Source organism: Mobula hypostoma, chromosome 29 (assembly GCF_963921235.1).
Source record: "Mobula hypostoma chromosome 29, sMobHyp1.1, whole genome shotgun sequence".
NCBI lineage: Eukaryota > Metazoa > Chordata > Chondrichthyes > Myliobatiformes > Myliobatidae > Mobula > Mobula hypostoma.
The window spans coordinates 22,576,084-22,598,629 of record NC_086125.1 but is presented as its reverse complement, the minus strand read 5'-3'; the positions used below and the strand labels follow the sequence as shown (position 1 = coordinate 22,598,629).

The 22,546-nt window shown below is 40.8% G+C and overlaps 1 pseudogene; it reads left to right on the top strand.

Annotated features, from left to right (window-relative positions):
- Nucleotides 1-14,444, top strand: part of LOC134339352 (adhesion G protein-coupled receptor E2-like) — a 202,790-nt pseudogene extending 188,346 nt beyond the window's left edge.
- Nucleotides 14,445-22,546: the final 8,102 nt, after the last annotated feature.

Genomic DNA, 22,546 nt, shown 5'->3' with positions numbered 1-22,546 from the left:
CCTTCTCTCTCTCTCTCTCTCACTCTCTCTCTCTCTCACACACACACACTCATTCACACACGCACACTCACTCACTCACACACACACTCACACACACACACACACTTTCTTTCTTGCAATCTCTCCCTTCTCTCGCACTCTCTCTTTCTCTCTCTCCAGGTCAATACAGTCCTTTTATTTGCGACTCTCTACTTACTGAGACGCCATTTGAACTCGCGAAACAAGGAGGTGTCCAAGCTGAAGGAAACCAAGTAAGTGACTTGATGGATGTACATAAGATGATATGAGGCATGAAATGGACAGCCAGCATCTTTCTTCCAGAGCAACAATGGCTAATATGAGATGGCATAGTTTTAAGGTGATTGGAGGAGAAGTATTGGGTGGGAGGGTGGTGATTCTCAGAGGTAAGTTGTTCACACAGAGAGTGGTGGGAGTGTGGAGCACACTACCAGGGGTGGTGGGAGAGGCAGGTACATTAGGGACATTTGAAAGACTCTTAGATAGGCACATGGATAAAAGTAGAGTGAAGCCCTCTGTGGCGGGGAAGGGTTAGCTTAATCTTGGAGTAGGTTAAAAGTTTAGCACAACATCATGGGCTGTAGGGTCTGTACTGTGCCGTGTTCTCTGTTCTATGTTCCACTATGTGTCCATCACCAGCCCAGCCTCTCGGGACCCTGACATGGGGCAGAGTCCTGGCATGGAAGCTGCTGTTGATCATGACCTGGCAAAACACAGAGACACTCCTACTGAGAGCCAACAGCACATGACCCATGTGGCTACATCCTAAATGTCTCAGTCATCCTTGATGTTACAAAGTAAATATATGCACTTTCATCCTGTTTAGATAATTAGAGGGAGGGGACACCATGATCTCCTTGCACATACCTCACCTTTCAGAATCAGAATCATGTTTGTTTTCACTGAAAAACTTCATTATCACTGACATACTGATGGTCACTTTATTAGGCATATCTGTTAGATACACCAACACCTTCTGCTGCTGTAGCCCATCTGCTTCAAGGTTTGATGTGTTGTGTGTTAAAAGAATCTTTTCTGAACACCACTGTTGTAATGTGTGGTAATTTGAGTTACTGTTACCTTTCTTTCAGCTTCAACCAGTCAGGCCATTCTCCTCTGACCTCTCATTAACAAGATGTTTTTGCCCTCAGAACTACACTTATCTGTGGTTTTTTCCATTCTCTGTAAACTCTAGGTCAGCCTTTCTCAATGTTTTTGTACTCGAGGAACCCTTGAAATAATTTTCAGGTCTCTAGGAATGCTTGCATATAAATTATTACATCTGGAGCTCACATTACATTATCATGATCAGTAAGTTGGAGATATAATCATCCAAAAATAATTGTCAATGTTTTTTTGAGCAGAGAATGAACTTTTAGCCAGCCTTTTTTGAAGTAAACAGATAGTTAAGCTTAGCTTACCATTCTTAAAATTACTCTTTATTTCCTTCACAAATTTTACAAACTCATAAGGCGAACATAATAAATTTCTCAATGCTGGGTCAAACTTGAGATCAGTACACACGGATTTCACCTTCAAATGAAATGAGACGATTTCTATCCTTGCTCTTGATGCTTGTTAAACAAGAAAAAGTTTGCTCACACATATAAGAAGTTGAAACTGCAGCAAAATGTTCATTGCTTTCCTATGAATGGCAGGATACTCTTTTTTTCACAGAAATCCAAAAGTTGTCCAAGGGCAGGTCAGTGAATCTCATCGTGAGTGCAAAATCAGACTGCATCTCACAAAGTTCTTCCTCTTCTCTCAAAGTCAAGTTCTAAGGCTGAGCAGAAGATTCAGAGAAGGGATCCTACCCCACTCATTCACATGTTGAAAGGAAGGAAAAATAGTCTTCAATTTTGTTCTGCAGTTCTTCCAGGTCATTTTCAATAAGACTTGAGACTTCTGATCCTTCCTCACTCTCAAGCCCAAGCAACAGTAGAAATATTTCAAGATTTCCTTTTGCAGCATGATTTTTCCAAAGTTGGTTACCTTTTAAATCCAAAATTCTTGTCCCTTGAAGTTAAAATATTTTCTCCAGAGCCTTATTCAACTTGTTCATATGATGAAAAATGTATGTTACGTAGGCTAGTTTCTGCAACCATTCTTCATCTTCAAAGCACTTAGAAAAATCTAGCCTACTATTTTCTTGAAAGTACTCCTGCAATTCACCCTTCAGCTCAAGCACCCTGTTGAGAACTCTTCCTCCGATAAGCTACTGGATTTCTGTATGAAACGGGGATTTGTGTGTTGTGCTCTTTGTCTAGGTCTTCACAAAGTTTTTTTGAATATTCTTAAGTGCACTGGTCTAAATGCTACAAAATAATTTGCTTCTTGAATCCTTTTACTGACTGTGAATTTATTTTCAAAAGCTTTAATCTGTTTATTTTGAGATTCCAATAGTCGTTCAAAATAATCAGCACTTTACATGTCATGTGACCGTGATTTGTAGTTAAGTATATTTTCAATTTTGCTGGAACCATTGCTATATTTGTAAGTTGTTTGCTACAAACTAGGCACAATGGAATAGGACAACGTGGATCACCAGTCCATGTAAAACCCATTGAACACTTTAGACCCCCCATTACTTTTGCCTCCAGGACCCAGTAGAGGCTGGTGGATGACGTCTGGGCATTGTGTCTCTGCTGCGCTCCCCAGCACCAAGGGCGGTCGGTCACTGGTGCGTGGGCACTCCCCAGCTGGCAGCTCTCCACATCAGGACCCTGCAGAGATCCCTGTATAGCGACCATCCTCCAGACAGCACACTTTCTCTGCCGGGGACACTGCCTGCAGGAGGACACGTGGCTTCCAGTGGGCAGCATCAGCCCTGTCACTTTGAGGGACCTGCCTCACTTTTACCGAGAGCTGTTGAGAATGGCGTCTCGTCTCATCTAGACAGGGTGTTCCTGCACTGGTGGAGGAGAGTGCCCTGGCTGCTAGGGGGACTGGTCCCGATCCTATCACAGTGAGTGTTAAAGGGGTTTTGGCTGCATCACTACCCGATGGGCTGGAAGCCCTCGTAGGACCCAGGCCTCGGGATACTACACTGGAGGGGGTCCCACACAATGAGAACCATCTTGCGGGGATGTCCACCGTGTTCTTCCGCCACTCTCCAAAACATTTCTTGTATGTGCTGCTCCTGCACATCTTCCACTTCCTCGTCTTTGTCTGCAAACCGGACTCACCTTGGCAAACTGTTTTACGATCTGGCAGCAAAAGAGGTCCTCAGTGGAAACCTCTTTACACGGGGGTCCTTCCCCTGTACATTGAGGACTGGGGAGTGGTAGGTGTTGCAGTACTGTACAACAGATCTTTAAGCAGGTTCACTGACACCCCGTCCACCTGTCTATTCTGTGGCCGAGAGGAGTCAGTGTACCAGGCTTTTATGGAGTTTGAGAGGTTGTAGCCCCTGTTTGATTATCTGAGGGGTCTTCTGCTCAGGTTCTGGTTGCAATTCAGCCCCGTGTTCCGTGTATAAGGGCACCCAGTATGGGAGGGGGCAGGTCGCGAGGGGGATATATTGGTGGGCTTACTCCTGAGCCTGGCCAAGATGGCCATCACGGGTCTAGGCGGTAGAAGCCCAAAAACTCTGCCAGAGCCGACTGCCTGCCCGTCTTCCGAGGATACGTTCGTGCCCGGCTGACGTTCGAGAAGGAGCATGCGATCACAATGGTACAGTGGGGGATTTCCGAGAGCGGTGGCCCCCCAGCGAATTGACTGTTTTATAGACAGTGATAATCATATTTTAATTTGAATGTATTCACTGTTTTGTAAATACTTTATGATTGTTCTTTGTGTATTTGTTGTTTAAATAGACCGGAATTGTTTTGTTAAAAAAGACAGACTTTTTGTGTCCGTTGTTGCACTAGTGCAGTGAAGTGGTCAGAAGATTGTAATTCTTCATCCTTAACCTTATCAGGAATATCCATAGGCCTAGGCCTAGAGTTCTGTTCCATCTCACACCTTCTCTCCAAAAGTCAGCACAATTTCCCTCCAATATTAGACTACACCTGAAGACTTCGTTCGCTCCCATAAGTCAGTCGGCAGTGCGTAAGGGGAAGTTGGGGGAGGTAATTTGGGACGGACTGGCTGACATCACCGCCCAAGTTGGGCGAGTTCGTTCGATATTTGGACCACATGCTTCACGTTCCTTATCACCTTACCATCCTCCCCTCTGTGCAATACAGTCCTGACCAATTATAAGCCTACCATCCTCCCACCCGTGCAATACAGCGCTCATCAATTATAAGCCTACCATCTTCCCACTCATGCAATACAGCACTCACCAATTATAAGCCTACCATCCTCCCACCCGTGCAATACAGCGCTCACCATCAGCTGACCGTTCTCCCCGCCGTGCAACACAACACTCACCTTTCATCAACTGCCTCCCCTATGGCGTTAAAAACTGAGAATGGACTCAAACACGGTCCGACTCCGCAATGCCACACTTGGCGAAGGTACCTCGAACGAGATTGTTAGCGGGGCTGCTTGGTCACTGCTCACCACTGTGAGCATTGCGTGAAGTTCAAAAAACGATGTTTATTTTTTTAATCATGATCTCTAGCGCAGCAGCTAGCGACTGCTCATGGAACATCGGTTGAGATACCCTTCTCTAAATACTGTTCTGCGTGAAAATCCCAGGGTATCAGCAGTTTCCGAGATACACAAGCTATCGCATCAGGGCACCAACATTTATTCCACATTCAAAGTCACTCAGATCACGTTTACTCCCCATTCTGATGAACAACTGAAACTCTTGACCATGTCTGCATGCTTTTATGTATTGAATTGCTGCCACATGATTGGCTAATTAGGTATTTGCATTAATGAGCAGGTTACAGATGTGTCTAATAAAGTGACCACTGAGTGTATATCATGATATTTGTTGTTTTGTAACATCAAATCAACTCTGTCTTTTATATTAGTATATTGTTCTACAATTGATCCCTGAAGAGTGAGTGGGATGAGAATTAGCAAGTTCCCAGGAAAGGTCTCTGTTCATGGTGCTGATCACTGCCGATGCTGGTGCTGGAAGTGGGGTGCTAGTCGGGTCATTGGCCAGAGATTTTTGGTGGAAATGTACTTGTGTACATGCCATGTAAGCACAGTGTTGGGACTGACACGGTTGCTGCCACTTACCCTCAAACCCAATGGCCAGGAACGGGCACACAGACAATGTAAGATTGATGGTATCACCAAAAGATGGGACACAGCATTAAGGGCTCATTCAGGAGGTACTTCAATAACCTGAGCATGACCAAGCAGAGCCAACATTGTATCATGAAGGGAAACTCATGTTTCCTATCGTCAATCTAATAATAAATAAGGTAGAGAAGGAGGAGCCACTGGGTTTTCAAAAGCCATTTGGACTTTATGACAGAAGTACTCCTTCTGCGATATAGATCTGCACAGACAGAAGAGGTGATTCTGAGCAGCCCTGAAGGCTTCTTCCCACTCACCCTCAGGATCCATTCTTGGTTATGGAGCCAGGGGTGCTTGGCAGCAACACAGCCAAATCCATCAGTCACCATAAACACAAGTAAAGCATCTCTAACCCTGTCTTCCCAACCTCTATTAGCTGAGGGCCCTATGATCCAGTCGATTTAATCCTGTCTATCAACCTTGAGGGATGTTCACAGAGCAAAGGCAATAACCTGCTGGTCTATCCTGAGTGTCTGACACATCAGACATGTAAAACCCAACTCTTGGCTTCTAAGTTCTTCTTGAAAAGAAGAGGCCACCTTACTCAACATCAACATGACCGGATGATCTCACATTGTTGTGTTGCTGTTTGTGCACAAATTGACTGGTGTGCACTGCAGAGAAGGTTTACCAGGCTGATTCCTAGTCTGGGTTGATGTTCAAGAGACATTTAAGCAGAATAGAACTTCACTCATTGTAGTTTAGAAGGGTGAGAAGGGCCCACTTTGCAAAATAGAAGATTATGAAGGGGATAGAGAAGGTGTGAGAGGATGCTGTTCATTACTTAGAGTAGTGAACAGTTTCCAGATAGGGGGTGACACATTACAAAATGGAATCGGGAGAGACTTCTTTACTTGAAAGATTGTGAGTCTCTACTGCAGAGTGATGCAGATACGGAGTTATTGAGAGTCAAGGGGTTTGTGGAGTGCAGGGAAGTATTGTGGAAGCCAGGATTAGACCAACCACGATCTTACCAAATGACAGGGAATGTTCAAAGAGGAAACTTCTGCACCTACTTCGTGTCTTATGCAGCACTGCATGCTGAATTAGCAATACAGTCGCATGCAAAAGTTTGGGTACGCCTGGTCAGAATTTCTGTTACTCTGAATAGCTAAGCAAGTAAAAGATTATCTGATTTCCAAAAGGCATAAAGTGAAAGATGACACATTTCTTTAATATTTCAAGCAAGAAAAATTATTTTATTTCCATCTTTTAATGTTTCAAAATAAGAACAAAGGAAAAGGGCCCGAAGCAAATGTTTGGGCACCCTGCATAGTCAGGACTTAGTAACACCCCCTTTAGCGAATATCACAGCTTGTAAACGCTTTTTGTAGCCAGCTAAGAGTCTTTCAATTCTTGTTTGGGGGATTTTCACCCACTCTTCCTTGCAAAAGGCTTCTAGTTCTGTGAGATTCTTGGGCCGTCTTGCATGCACTGCTCTTTTGAGGTCTATCCACAGATTCTCAATGATGTTTTGTTAGGGGACTGTGAGGACCATGGCAAAACCTTCAGCTTGCACCGCTTGAGGTAGTCTATTGTGGATTTTGAGGTGTGTTTAGGTTCATTATCCTGTCGTGGAAGCCATCCTTTTTTCATCTTTGGCTTTTTTACAGATGGTGTGTTGCTTGCTTCAAGAATTTGTTGGTATTCAATTGAATTCATTCTTCCCTCTACCAGTGAAATGTTCCCCGTGCCATTGGCTGCAACACAAGCCCAAAGCATGATCGATCCACCCCCGTGTTTAACAGTTGGAGAGGTGTTCTTTTCATGAAATTCTGCACCCTTTTTCTCCAAATATTACCTTTGCTCATTGCAGCCAAAAAGTTCTATTTTAACTTCATCGGTCCACAGGAATTGTTTCCAAAATGTATCAGGCTTGTTTAGATGGTCCTTTGAACCTTTTCATTAGAACGTTTCCCAAGAGACAGTTCCCAACACAAGGTATCGGCAAATGGCCGGACCTACCGAGCGAAGGCGTGGACACAGAGACAGATCCCAACACAAGGTAGTGGCAGACAGCTGGACCTACCTAGTGAAGGCATGGACACAGAGACAGTTACCAACTCAAGGTAGCAGCAAAGGGCTGGACCTTTCTAGTGAAGGTGTGGATGCAGAGACATTTCTCAACTCAAGGTAGCAGCAAACGGCCAAACCTACCTAGCAAAGGTGAGGACACAAAGAGACAGTTCCTTATCTAAACACACCAAGGCCCCAATCTTGCCCTGGCAGTTGAACCTCAAGGCATTACAGGTGAAGACACAGGCAAAGGAAGCAGGCAAGGCTTCAGAAGGAAGGGGAAGGGAAGAGAACAGTCCAGCACTGAAGCTGAACCCAGAAGCTGTTTATGTAGCCAGCCTAAAATGAGAATCATGTGCCTCAATTAAGGCACCCACAGAACAAGGAAAAGCTGGAAAACCTTGAATAAGGATGGATGGATCGGTCTGTGAACCGGAATGCGGTCTTCACGGACCAAACCATGACAGTTACTAAGTACTGCCATGCAGGATGCCCAAACTTTTGCTTCGGGCCCTTTTCCTTTTTTGTTAATTTGAAACTGTAAAAGATGGAAATAAGACCATAAGACAAAGGAGCGGAGGTCATCCATGCGGCCCATCGAGTCTGCTCTGCCATTTTATCATGAGCTGATCCATTCTCCCATTTAGTCCCACTCCCCCGCCTTCTCACCATAACCTTTGATGTCCTGGCTACTCAAATACCTATCAATCTCTGCCTTAAATACACCCAATGACTTGTCTCCACTGCCGCCCGTGGCAACAAATTCCATAGATTCACCACCCTCTGGCTAAAAGAATTTCTTCGCATCTCTGTTCTGAATGGGCGCTCTTCAATCCTTAAGTCATGCCCTCTCGTACGAGACTCCCCCATCATTGGAAACAACTTTGCCACATCCACTCAGTCCATGCCTTTCAACATTTGAAATGTTTCTATGAGGTCTCCCCTCATTCTTCTAAACTCCAAGGAATACAGTCCAAGAGCAGACAAACGTTCCTCATATGTTAACCCTCTCATTCTAGTGAACCTAGTGAATCTTCTCTGTACCCTCTCCAACATCAGCACATCCTTTCTTAAATAAGGAGATCAAAACTGCCCACAGTACTCCAACTGAGGTCTCACCAGCACCTTATAGAGCCTCAACATCACACCCCTGCTCCTATACTCTATTCCTCTAGGAATGAATGCCAACATTGCATTCGCATTCTTCACCACCGACTCAGCCTGGAGGTTAAGCTTAAGGGTATCCTGTATGAGGACTCCCAGGTCCCGTTGCATCTCAGAACTTTGAATTCTCTCCCCAATTAAATAATAGTCTGCCCGTTTATTTCTTCTGCCAAAGTGCATAACCATACACTTTCCAACATTGTATTTCATTTGCCACTTCTTTGCCCATTCTTCCAATCTATCCAAGTCTCTCTGCAGACTCTCTGTTTTCTCAACACTACCGGCCTCTCCACCTATCTTCATATCATCAGCAGACTTAGCCACAAGGCCATCTATTCCATCAACCAAATCGTTGATGTACAATGTAAAAAGAAGCGGCCTCAACAGGGACCCCTGTGGAGCAGCCAACCAGAATAGGATCCCTTTATTCCCACTCTCTGTTTCCTGCCAATCAGCCAATGCTCTATCCATGTATGTAACTTTCCCGTAATTCCATGGGCTCTGATCTTGTTAAGTAGCCTCATGTGTGGCACCTTGTCAACGGCTTTCTGAAAATCCAAATACACAACATCCACTGCATCTCCCTTGTCTAGCCTACTTGTAATTTCCTCAAAAAATTGTAATAGGTTTGTCAGGCAGGATTTTCCTTTAAGGAATCCATGCTGAGTTCTGCCTATCCTGCAGAAATAAAAAAGTTTTCTTGCTTAAAATATTAAAGAAATGTGTCATCTTTAACTTTATGCCTTTTGGAAATCAGGTCATCTTTTACTCGCATAGCTATTCACAGTAACAGAAATTTTAAGCAGGGGTGTCCAAACTTTTGCATGCCACTGTATATTACTGCTCCTCTGCCATGACTGGGTCTAAATCCTGGGACTCATTTTCCCACCATTTCGTGGGAGCACCTGCACTAGAAGGAAAGCAGCATTTCTAGGCAGTGGCACACCATCACCTTCTCAAGGGCAGTTTTGATGCAATAAGCAATATCCTGTCCAGTGATGCCTGGTGCCCAGCAATGTATCCAATAAACACAAGAATATGCTGTTGGCTGCTGAGAAAACCCTGAGGGTATGAAAGATCCCGCTTGAAAGGAATTTCATCATTCCTGTGTTTTTCATTCACCTGGTCTCTTCTGTCTTCATCTCTACAGATCCCTAACCATTAAGGCTGCAGCACGGATGTTTGTTTTGGGATCCACATGGATCTTTGGAATATTTCAAGTTAATAAGAGCACTACAGTGTTCTCCAACTTATTCGTTATCATCAACAGTCTCCAGGGTCTGTTCGTTTTCCTTATTTACTGCATTCTCAATCACCGGGTAAGAATCTCTTTCCTACAGACACAAACTGTGACTGGTTGGGCACTCGGGGTGTAAAGGAACAGGGGAACCTAGGAGTATGAGTTTGAAAGCAGTGTCAGAGGTGGACAGGATGGTGAGAGAGGCATTTGGCACATGGGCCTTCATTGGTCAGGGCAATGAGCATTGGAGATAGGACATTATTTTGTAATTTCATAAGTTGTTGGTGGGGATGCACTTGGAATACTGTATATACTTTTCACCACCCTGTTATCAGAAAGTCATGGTTAAATTGTAAAGAGTGGAGACAATATTTGAAGATGTTTCCAGGATTAGAGGCCCTGAGTTATACGGAGAGATTGACCAGCTTAGACCTCTGTTCCTTGGGACGTAAGAGAACGAGAGTCAACCTTGCAGAAATGTTTAAAAGTATGTGAAACATAAATAAGATGGGTGATGTCTTTTCCAGAGGGTTGGGGAGACTAGAACTAAGGGGCATAGATTTAGGATGAGAGGGGAAACATTTAAAAGGGACCTGAGAGGTAGAGGGTGGTGAGTATATGGAATGAGCTGCCAGAAGAAGTGATTGAGGCAGATACAGTGGTATAATTTAAGAAGTATTTGGTTATGTACATGGAGGGTTGGGGATTTGAGGGTCGTGGGTTGAAAGGAGCAGACTCAATGGGCCGAATGGAGTAATTCTGCTTCAATGTCTCATGGTGTAACACAGGAATTTGGAACTAATGGGTGGGCGCAGTGGTTGGCATGAGCTTGTTGGGTCAAAGGGCCTCTATCCAACCTGTATTGCTCTATAACTCCACAACTCTATGAATTTCTCCTCCCAATCTTACTCTCCGCATATGATCATCATAGTGATGAATGGTTAGTCTTTTACTGAACTATGAATTTGAAGCAAGAGTCAGCCACATGGTCCTTTTGGTTTTCATCACCATTTAATCTGATCAGGCTGATGTGATTGTGACCTCTAATCTTCATTTTCATCCCCCTTTTATAACCTTTCATCCCCTTATCCAGAAGCTCTCCACCTCTGTAAATGTTTTCAAAGATCATGATTTCATTTCTCTTTGATGAAAGAACTTTGGTGTTGTGGATAGTGAGGAAGGCACTCTCAGGCTACAGACAGACCTTGATCAGTCAGCAAATTGGGCAGAACATTGGCAGATGGAATTTGATGATGGTAAGTGTGAAGAGATGAGAACAAGTAAGGGTAGGACATACACAATGAATGATATGTTCTGAAGGAATTTTGAGGGACAAGGAGCCCTTGACATGCAGTTTCAGAAATCCTTGAAGATGATAGCATGGAGAGTTGTGTACTTGAACCCTAAGTTGCCTCTGTACATTCATTTAGTCTTTTGATAGTCATTTATCCTCTTCTTTTGATGTTGGTGGTTTGGCATGACACCTGAGCAATCTGCTTCCTGTAAGCCCCAAGGCACTTTCCAGTCCCAGTATTAGTACTATGAACTACTTCCATGGGAGGCAATGTCGAAGGTCTAATCATATCTGACCGAGTAACTTGGAGATTTCCTTCTGTCTGAGTGATCCACTGAAGGTGCCAATGGGACTATTTCAATTGTAATTCTTACTTGACTTTGGGACTCTGAAGGGTGATTGAAAGATAGTTTTATTCTACTAGGGAGGAATTAACAAACTCTTTAAAGCATGCTACAAAATAATAGTGTGTAAAGGTTTCTCTCACCACTCATAACCATGTTATGACACTTGCATAATCATTACAAAAATAGAGCGAACCATTGCCAAGATAAATATCAGAAAATGGAAAAAAGGTGCAAAATTCATGATTAGCACAAAGAATCAAATAATTTTATTGCGTAGAAATAAAATTCATTAATACTCGATGTGAGTAATGTATCATTCTCATTTCATTGAAGGTGGTTAGTGTATTACGGAAATGGTTGACCGGTAAACAGAAGAGCTTCAGCATGGTGTCCACAGAGGTGGAGATGAGCATTACTGAGGTGAGAAGCTTTATCCAGAAGACAGAAATCTTCAGAAGGTCAGGCTGTGTCCGTGGAGGCAGAAATAAACTGAGTGTCTTGGGTCGATGATATTAATGGTTCTCTTTTGACATCTGGAGAAGGAGAAACAGTGAATGTTTCAGGAACATACATTCGTCCAATCAGGCATGAGCTGTGAAGTGGGAAATAATTCACAGACAATCACCACCTCCATCAAGAGCCCATCAATCCACTTACACCTGAGATTCAATGATGTCATTGAGTCCCTTCCATCAACATCCTGGAGCTGCCACCATTAACTAACTGAACCAGACCAGCCACATTTACTGTAGTGTACATGTGGAATAAGCAGCCAGAGGAAGTGCTTGAGTTAGGTATAAAAACAACTTTTAAGTGGTAGTTGGATGTAAATGGATAGTAAAATTTTAGAGAAATTGGGGCTCAAATCAGAGAAATGGGATAAGCTTGGATGGGTAATCCTGGTTGGCATAGACTAGTTCGTCCTGAGGCCTGTTGCCTTGCTGTATCAGAATCAGTTTCTTGGAACAACCTGAACGATCACAGAGATGGCATTTGAAATAATGGGCAATTGATTAAAACCCAATGCAAACCGTGCTGTTGCTTGCATGGTGGGCAGGAGTGGGGGGGGGGGGAGGTGGAGCAGTATCGGTGCTTTTGCTGGTGCAAGTGGAGGAAGCTGAGGAGGAGGTCTATACTTGTGCATGGGAGGGGGAGGGAGCGCCTTTGGGATTCTGATATTTCTGTCAGTCAATCCTTGGTGTATTTTGTTTTGTGGATGTCTGCAAAGAGTGAGAGTTTCAGGCTGTATACTGTATACTTTCTCTGATATTAAATTAACCATTTGAACACCAGGAAACCAGACAAAGTTGACCTAGCTGAGCGAGAGTTTGATGCAGCTTTTACACTCTCACTTGATGAGATTTCCTGTATCACTATACTTTATTAACAGAATCGTATCTATAGGAAGAGTTAATTGACTCTAAGTCAGATGGCAGAATAAAATAATTATTTACAGGTCTAGCAGTTTTTCCAATTTTTTATCACAACAATCAGTACATGCTATCACATAAGTACGATTTATGCAGTTTCCTGTTACCACATTAGCACAATCCACATCACTATTTACTGATTATTAGCCCTCACAATTCTTTCCCCTACAACACAGGTTTATTATCACTGACATATGTTGTGAAATTACTTGGTTTCTGGTCCCAGTACTGTGCAGTACATGAAAGTTACAAAGAGTTACAAAATCAAAAGTGCAACTGGCTAGTTCAGAAATCTGATGATAGAAGGTTCCTATACCACATCCCTGATGGTAGTAACAAGAAGAAGGCATGTCCCGGATGGTGAGGGTCTTTAAAGATGGAATCACCTTCTTTAATATCCTCGAACTCCTAATGATAGGAGATGGTATTTGAGCAGAGCCAAGCCACACGAGTTTCAATCTCCTCAAACTCCAAATGAAGGAGATGGTATTTGAGCAGGGCCGAGCCACACGAGTTTCAATCTCCTCGAACTCCAAATGAAGGGAGATGGTATTTGAGCAGGGACGAGCCACACGAGTTTCAATCTCCTCGAACTCCTAATGAAGTAGATGGTATTTGAGCAGGGCCGAACCACGCGAGTTTGGATCTCCTCGAGCTCCTAATGAAGGAGATGGTATTTGTGCAGGGCCGAGCCACACGAGTTTCAATCTCCTCGAGCTCCTAATGTAGGAGATGGTATTTGAGCAGGGCCGAGCCACATGAGTTTGAATCTCCTCAAACTCCTAATGAAGGAGATGGTATTTGAGCAGGGCCGAGCCACATGAGTTTGAATCTCCTCAAACTCCTAATGAAGGAGATGGTATTTGAGCAGGGCCGAGCCACACAAGTTTGGACAGAGTGGACCCATGAGCTCAGCACACATCCTTGACTGTCAGTGAGGAGGAGATGTTATGACTGATCCATAATGATTGATCTCCCGACAAGGAACTCTATGACTATGTGTTGACTGTCAGTGAGGAGGAGATGTTATAACTGATCCATAATGATTGGTCTCCCGATAAGGAACTCTATGACTATGAATCACTTGGTGACAGTAGTGGGCCTGACACACTGCTGGATTCCTACAACATTCCCTCATGATCTCAGCTCGAGACCCACACACCCCCCCCCAACCCACCGATTTAAGTCCCACATTGGTGGGGTGACTGTTCCTGACAATGGACAGCGAATCCACACAGCAAAACTCTAATCCATGCAAATGGTGAAATTGTTTCTGCCTCCACTTGGCCTTTTGCTGCCCTCTGCTGTTGCATGAGATCTGATGATTGAATAACCAGTTAGTTTGCTCCCCTTGCTGGGAGTGGTGTCCGCAGGGTCTCGGCAAGGTAACCTGACCTTGCCCCATCCTCTGCCCACCACACACAAGAAGGCACCAGCTTTCCAACAGACTATTGTGGGTCAACACAGGTAATAAACACAGTGTGGTTCTCATTCCCATTCAAGTCCTCCTGCTGACCATGAATCCCAAGGAGCTTTGACTCTCCTTGCAGAACCCCCAGGGCAGTGAATAGAAGAATTCTACCTCCTTAAAGTTGATCTTAACTCAATTTTGTCTGGATCCAAGACAAATAATAGCTGTCTCATTTTGTTTTATCTAGACTTATAAAGCAATACAAACAGACGCATTCAACACCCAATGACAGGATTCTTCCCAGCGGAGTTTCTTTCTTTCATTCTCTTTCGCTCTTGCTGTGCGTCTGGCTCTAAAGATTGTGGATTCAAGACCCACTCCCAAGAATGGAAAACTACCTTGCAGGAGTGGTCACACCAACAGAATTACTTGGCTTGTACTGAGCTTGTAAAAAGGCATGATCTAACTAGAATTCTAGAAGTGTGTTCATATGAAAGTGAGTCTTTATAAGAATATGTGTGAGATTTGCTGTTTTGATGAGTGTGATTATAAATAAATGTCAGGATTTGCTACATTTCCAATTTTTAGACAGATATCCTGTTATTTTGATTGTTGTTCCTTATGAGATATATGACTTTGCTGCCAATATTGTTGAGATCTTTCCTGAAATCAATGTGAGATACCAGATTTGAACTTGACCTTGTCCTAACATGTTGCATCTGTACAGCTTTGACATAAAGATCAGATACAGAATGCGTACCAGACTTTAACACAGGGATGGCCAACCTATGGCGCATGTGCCAACAGTGGCGCATTGGATGATTAGAAGTAGCGCATTGTACCCCAGTGATAATAATAAAAAAGTAAGCCTACTCAGGCAAAAAGTATTAACCAAAAACCGATTTGTAGAAAAGAAAAATCTATAACAGGAATCCAAGTTGCTTAGAGCTAGAAATGGGTTTTACTGAGAATAAATCTGAAATTTAGCAATTGTTTTTAGCGATTTTATTATTTCATGCATATCTTTTGGCGAATGTTATCTTCCTTCACATTAATCTGTTTTCAATTTTTTTTAAATGTTCAATGAGTTAAACTAGGAAAGAAGGACTTTGTTCTGCAGTCGTTCCATAACTGTTCAATACACGTTTGATACTTGTTTGATCCTGAGGCGCCAGGCGTCTGCACCAGCGGTGCGTCGCAGGTTTTTGCCAGTCAGTTCACAACTGACACTCGTGCACTGCGGAGTTGTGCTTTGTTCGTCCTTTGTGAACATTTGCAGTTTTGTACTTTTTCGATTATTAAGCCTTGTTTTCACATTCAGTTACCCATCACAGTGCAAAAGAAAATGAGCAAAAGAAAAGCAGAAAGTGCTAGTAAGCGTGAATTCAATGAACAGTGGGAAAAGATGGCAGCGTGACGCAGCTCACAGCGGCCACTCCGGTGAATGGTATCAGTTATCTGTCAAGTAGGGTGCCATGCACAATCCTGATTTGATGGAGACAGACGTGAGAGCACAGAGGAACATCTCGTGAAACTTCTGAAATGCCTGCTTCGCTGCCCCTGGTACTGTGTGATCCAGAATCTCCGGAGGGGAAGACTTGTTGCTCGGCAGCCGGGGCGGGGTCGAAGCGCTCAGCAGAGATAGTGCTCGGTGCTCAGTGTCGGAGGACTGGTTGGAGGCTCGAAGTTTTCGGACGGGCTCAGAGTCAGCTGCGGTCGGGTGCTTCCAATACATCGGCAAGATTGCAGCACTTCCGTCCGCCTGAGATCATGGGGCTATCAGGACTTGAGACATTTTTTTTACCGTGCCATAGTCTGCTCTTTATCAAATTATGGTATTGCTTTGCACTGTTGTAACTATATGTTATAATTATGTGGTTTTGTCAGTTAGTCCTGATTTGACCTGTGTTTCTGTGATACCTTTCTGGAGGAACATTGTATCATTTTTAATGCATGCATTTCTAAATGACAATAAACGAGAACTGAGTGTCCTCATAATCTAAAAGAAAAATCTAATCTAAATGAGTTCTTATTTATAGCAGGTCTGTCAGGAAAACCATTGTGCATTGTTTGTGAAAACACTTTCTCACATAATAGAAGACATGATTTTAATAGACACTATAGAACACAACATCAGACTGAAATAGAAGGAAAACTGAAGCTAGTGCTTGAGCCTGAGTTACAGAAGGAATATGTGATTAAGAAAAAGGAAGAAATCAAATATATTTTGTCATCTTTTGTTAAAAGTCTCATTAAGGTAAGTAATGTTTATCTTATTTTTATATTTTATATCATGTAAAATGCTAAATATGTCTATATTAACATATTTTTACAAGAATTGAATAGGGGTACAAGAGTTGTATGGCGCATCTGAACTCGTGCATGAAAAAATTGACACGTGGAATGTAAAAGGTTGGCCACCCCTGCTCTAACGGATACAAAACCCATGCAGTAGATAGGTACAGAACTTGGATACGTGCACAATTCATGTTCATACATAAGCACTCACCACACAGACCTGAAGCACATGTACAGCAGAAATTTACACACACACACACACAAAAGACAAACACGCACACACAGACCTGAAGCACATATGCAGCAGAAACACACAGGTGCGCACACACATACAAGCTTGCACGGATGCATACCAACAGACATATGCACGTGTACAGACACACACACACATACACCACTTTGAGTTCCGATTGTAGCCTATGATTGGGTAACTCAGCACCAGAGAAGCATCATGCCTCTCCTCTTCTGTCTTTATAAATGGAAACTCACTGCCAGTGTAGTGCGCTACATCCCTTTTAACACCGTATGTACAAGAAATAAATATGATATTTTTAGTAGGAATAAAGCTCTTTATTTATGAATTTGTTCATGCTTCAAAATCACTACTGTTGATCAAAATTCATAATAGAGGTATCTTAAAAAAGTAAATCTTATTGTACTAAGAGTCTACTGTGTAATAATTAAATGTGTATGATATTTTGAACTGTAGAAAGATGGTTGTACATGGATTATCACATGGTGAGAGGAATGACCCCTGTCGTACCAGAGAGATGGATGTGGCAACACGAGCTAGAGATGTTACTTCAGGGGTCTGCCCTCGACCGACCTGAAGACCCATGAGATGTGTTCTTGGGGCAGCCCATTAGAGCAGCTGTCACCTTCACCGCCCTCAGAGACAAGATCACTGTCTCCAAGCAAGGCCATCTTTCAGCCCAAATATTCCCCACAACCAGCACAGCTCCTGGGAGCTGGGGCTGGAAGGATCTATGGGATGACCCTGGAATGGTTCACAAATCCCACCACAAATCCCTTTCCCCTCTTCCCCCATCATTCCACTGACATCTGTTGTATGAGGTCCAGTAGAACTGGAACCTCAGGGAACTGGAGAAGGAGTCTCTCTCTGTTAGCCCATAGACCCTGTTTTGGGCCAGGTCAATGCCTCCTGGTCCTAAGGATATTCCCTCTGTTTTTTGAGTTGAGGTTGAACTCCAGGGATTTATAGGAACAGTTATTAGTGCCCACTGTTTCCTTCCATTGTGAACCCCACTGAAGATGAAGGTGGCTTGTTGAGGACATTGCTGCTGGCCCATTTCTACTGAAGTTGCTCTAATCTGCTGACCTCTCCTAAGTCCCTACTTCTCCCTATCTAATTCTCCTTTCAACCCCCATCCTCCTGACCTTCTCAGTCCAATTAACTTCTCTTAACTCCACCTCTGGTGCTTTTCCCCAACCTCGTCATTCATAGATTCCTCCTCCACCCACGGTCCCCCTCCATCCTCTCTGCTCTGGTGGAGTGGGAAATGGTGGAGACCACAAAGTGAAAATCTGCCTCCTTTGGGACCTGGATCTTGGTGAGTTTTTTTGTTGTTCTCTGGGCCTTCAGTTATAATAAATCCATAAATCAGCAGTACAAGAGAGGAATAGTGGGGTATGGTTCATAGATTCATAGACCATTCAGAAATCATTTGGTGGAGAAGAAGAAACATTTCCTAAAATGTCAGTGTGGGTCTTCATTTTGAAGACGTGGTGCTTTAGAGTCCATCATTTCGGACCCTCACCATCTGGGACATGCACTTTTCTCATTTTTACCATCAGGAAGGAGGTACAGGAGCCTGAAACCCTACACCCATCATTTCAGGAATAGCTACTTCTGCTCCACCATCAGATTTATGAATGGTCCATGAATTCTACCTCACTATTCCACTTCTGCTCTATTTATTTATTTTTGTAAGGTATAGTCATTTTTTTTTCATTTTTAAATCTTTTTATTAATATAATCTTCTACAGCTATAAAATACAGAAATCCAACAAATTACTATATATATAATTAATAAAGCTGAAAAAAAACATATATATGCTAATGAAAAAAATTATAAAAGAAAAAGAAGGGAAAAAAGAGAACCCCAGTTAACTAAAAAAAAAACCCACTAACTATAAAACAAAAAAGTGGGAAAAAAACATTAGGAACCAACTCCCGGAGTGATACATCTTATAATCATATATATATATATATATAAAAAGAAAAAGAAACCAACAACCAGCAAACCACATTTACATAATATAAAATTGGAAGGAAACTGTGTAAATTGATTCAAATTAAATGATAATATTTAGCAAAAGAGCCCCACCTTCTCTCAAAATCAAATCGGGGGTCAAAAGTTCTACTTCTAATTTTTTCCAAACAAAGACATAACATTATTTGGGAAAACCATTGAGTTAGTGTAGGAGCAGAGGTATCTTTCCACTTCAATAAAATAGCTCTTGCCAACAATGTAACGGATGCAATTACATGTTGGTTTGAATATGAAATACCCTGAATATGATGCAGAACTATTCCAAATAGAACAGTCAATGTATTAGGTTGTAAATTAATTTTCAAAGCTTTAGAAATTGTAGAAAATAAAGATTTCCAAAAAGATTTCAACGAAGGACATGACCAGAACATATGTGACAAAGTAGCTACTTCATTTTTGCACCTATCACAGTAATTATCTATATTAGGGAATATTTCGGATAGCCTTTCCTTTGTTAAATAATAGCAGTGAACAATTTTAAACTGAATTAAACAATGATTGGCACATATTGAAGAAGAATTAACCATTTTCATAACTCGCGACTAGTCTTCATTAACAAAAGTCATATTAAGTTCTCTCTCCCAATCTTGTTTAATCTTTAGTGAGAGGTTATCTTTTTGTTGTAAAAATAAATTATAAATTCTACCAATGGAACCTCTCACTAAGGGATTCATATTCAAAATAGTGTCCAACATATCAGATTCTCGCATATATGGAAACGTAGAAACATATTTTTGTAAAAAATGTCTGACCTGTAAATATTGCAAGAAATGTGTGTGTGAGAGAGAATATTTACTAATTAACTCTTCAGAAGACATCAGTCGACCATCAGTAAATAAATCTGCAAAGGAACCAATCCCCTTATTTCTCCATAAAAGAAAAATGGGATCGTTAATTGAAGGTTTAAATAGCCAATTTCGAAATACAGGACTAGACAATTTAAATTGTTTGAAATTTAAAAAGTTGTGAAACTGAAACCAAATCCGTAAGGACTGTTTAATAACAGGGTAGAAATTTAAGTTAGAGATTTTAGCAAGTTGTAAAGGTAATGGAGCTCCTAATAATGAAGTTAAATAAAATTGGTTAATAGCTTTAAATTCTAAATCAATCCAAGCTGGTTTTTGGTTCTTATCGAGCCAATATTACCAAAAACATAACTGTCGAATATTAACAGCCCAATAATACAATCTTAAATTAGGTAGCGCGAGTCCACCCTCTTTTTTTAGATTTTTGTAAATGAAACTTATTAACTCTTGGTTTTTTATTATTCCAAATAAAGGATGAAGTAGTAGAATCAATTTGATCAAAAAATAGGTATATTTTGAAAAATATATAAAAATCTAGGTAAAATCATCATTTTCACGGCATGAATACGACCTATTAAAGTGTAAGAGGATTCCATCTTGAAAATAATTGTTTCATAGAGTACAATAAAGGAACTACATTAGCTTTATAAAGATCTTTATATTTTATTGTAATGATAATACCCAAATATTTTTTAAAACTTCACAATTCTAAATGGAATATCCTTATATATAAAAACAGGAACATTTAAAGGAAAGAATTCACTTTTATTTAAGTTTATATCCTGAAAATTTTCTGAAATCATTCAATAATTCCAAAAGATTAGGAATAGATTCTTCAGGATTCGAGATATAAACCAAAAGATCATCTGCATAAAGAGAAATCTTATGTATGGTCCCATTTATAGAAATACCATGAATATTTTTAGCTTCGCGAATTGTTATAGCCAAAGGCTCCAATGCGAGATTAAATAATAAAGGACTTAATGGACACCCTTATCGAGTACCTCGAGAAAGTAAAAAGAAGGGAGACCTAAGATTATTAGTAATGATGGTAGCAATAGGGTTCTTATAGATCATTTGAATCCACTTATTAAAATTATTACCAAAGCCAAATCTCTCTAATACATTAAACAAGTCCATTCAACTCTATCAAATGCCTTTTCTGCATCCAGAGAAAGAACACATTGAGGTATTTTGGATAATGGTGAATATATAATATTCATCAATCTCTGAACATTAGAAAAAGAGTAACAGCCTCTAATGAAGCCTATTTGATCCATAGAGATAATTTCAGATAAAATATTTTCCAAACGGTTAGCCATTATCTTGGAAAGAATTTTAGCATCCACATTTAATAGTGAGATAGGTCTATAAGATGAGCATTCAGTAGGATCTTTATCTTTCTTAAGGATTAAAGAAACAGACACTTCATAAAAAGTAGGTAAATTGCCTTTCTCAAAAGATTCATGAAATATTTCCAAAAGATATGGAGAAAGTAATTTTTCAAATTTTTTGTAAAATCCTACCGAATAACCATTGAGTCCAGGAGCTTTACCTGATTGCATTGACCATATAGCTTTCTGAATTTCATGCTCAACAATTGGAGCATTTTAGAGGGATCTGCTGGAAACTGAGATTAATAGAGATCAGAATAAAAGTCCTGAAAATATTATTAATATCATCATAATTATTTACTATATCCCCATTATCTTTACGAATCTTTAAAATTTGTCTTTTAGCTTTAGCAGCCCTCAATTGGGAAGCTAATAGCCTATTATTTTTATCCCCAAAAATATAAAACTGACTTTTTAATTTAAGCAAATATCCTTCAATAGGATAAGTTAATAATAAATTATATTGTGATTGTAGTTTCACTCTTTTAAACAACTCAACATTTGGAAAGATTGCGTTGAGATTATCTAATTCTTTAATTTGTTTAGCAGTTTTATCTAATTCTATTTTTGTCTGTTTCTTCAATTTAGCTAAATAAGAAATAATCTGACCACGTAAATAAGCTTTTAATGTATCCCAAATTATTAACTTTGAGACGTTTCCTGTATTATTAAAGAGAAAAAACTCTTATCTGAGTTTCAATAAACTCAACAACATCTGAACTTTGTAACAAATGTTCTGGAAAATGCCAAGGTGGTCTTGTAGAAACAACATCTTTCAAATCAAATATTAGGTTTAAAGGAGCATGATCAGAAATAACAAATGCATCATATTCACATTTCTGAACATTAAGTAAAAGTCGAGGGTCAGCTATGAAATAGTCGATTCTCGAATATTTATTATGAACGTGAAAAAAAGGAATATTCTCTATCAGCAGGATGCATGTGTCTCCAGACTTCGATTAAACCATAATCAATTAAAAAGGAATTAATAAGTGATGCAGAATGATTAGGGAGTTGATGTCTAGATCATGATTTATCTAATGGGGGACTTAAGCAAATATTAAAATCTCCACCCATTAATAACATATATTCATTTAAATCAGGTAATAGAGCTAAAATATTTTTTAAAAATGAAGGATCATCAGTATTTGGTCCATATATATTAACCAAAACCATTTTCTTATTGTAAATGGTTCCTTTAACAATCAAAAATCTACCATTAATATCAGATATAATATCCTCCTGATTAAAGGGAATATTGGAATCAATAAAAATGGAAACGCCCCAATCTTACTTATAGAGTTTGCGTGAATCTGAGGGCCCTTCCAAAATTTAAAAAATCGATTGTTATCACATAACCTGACATGTGTCTCTTGTACAAAAATTATATCAGGTTGGAATCGATTAATAATTTTAAATGTTTTCTTACGCTTAATAGGATGATTCCAACCACGGACATTCTAACTTAAAACATTTAACTGTTTAACTAACATCAGGAACCTTTATATCTAAAGAAAACAATTAAAGGCATGTCAGGATAGAAAAAATTTAAATGGTGGTAATACACACAATGATAATAATTTGTATATGCTCCAGAATTCCATAATGGGAATAAAAAATAGAACTGAG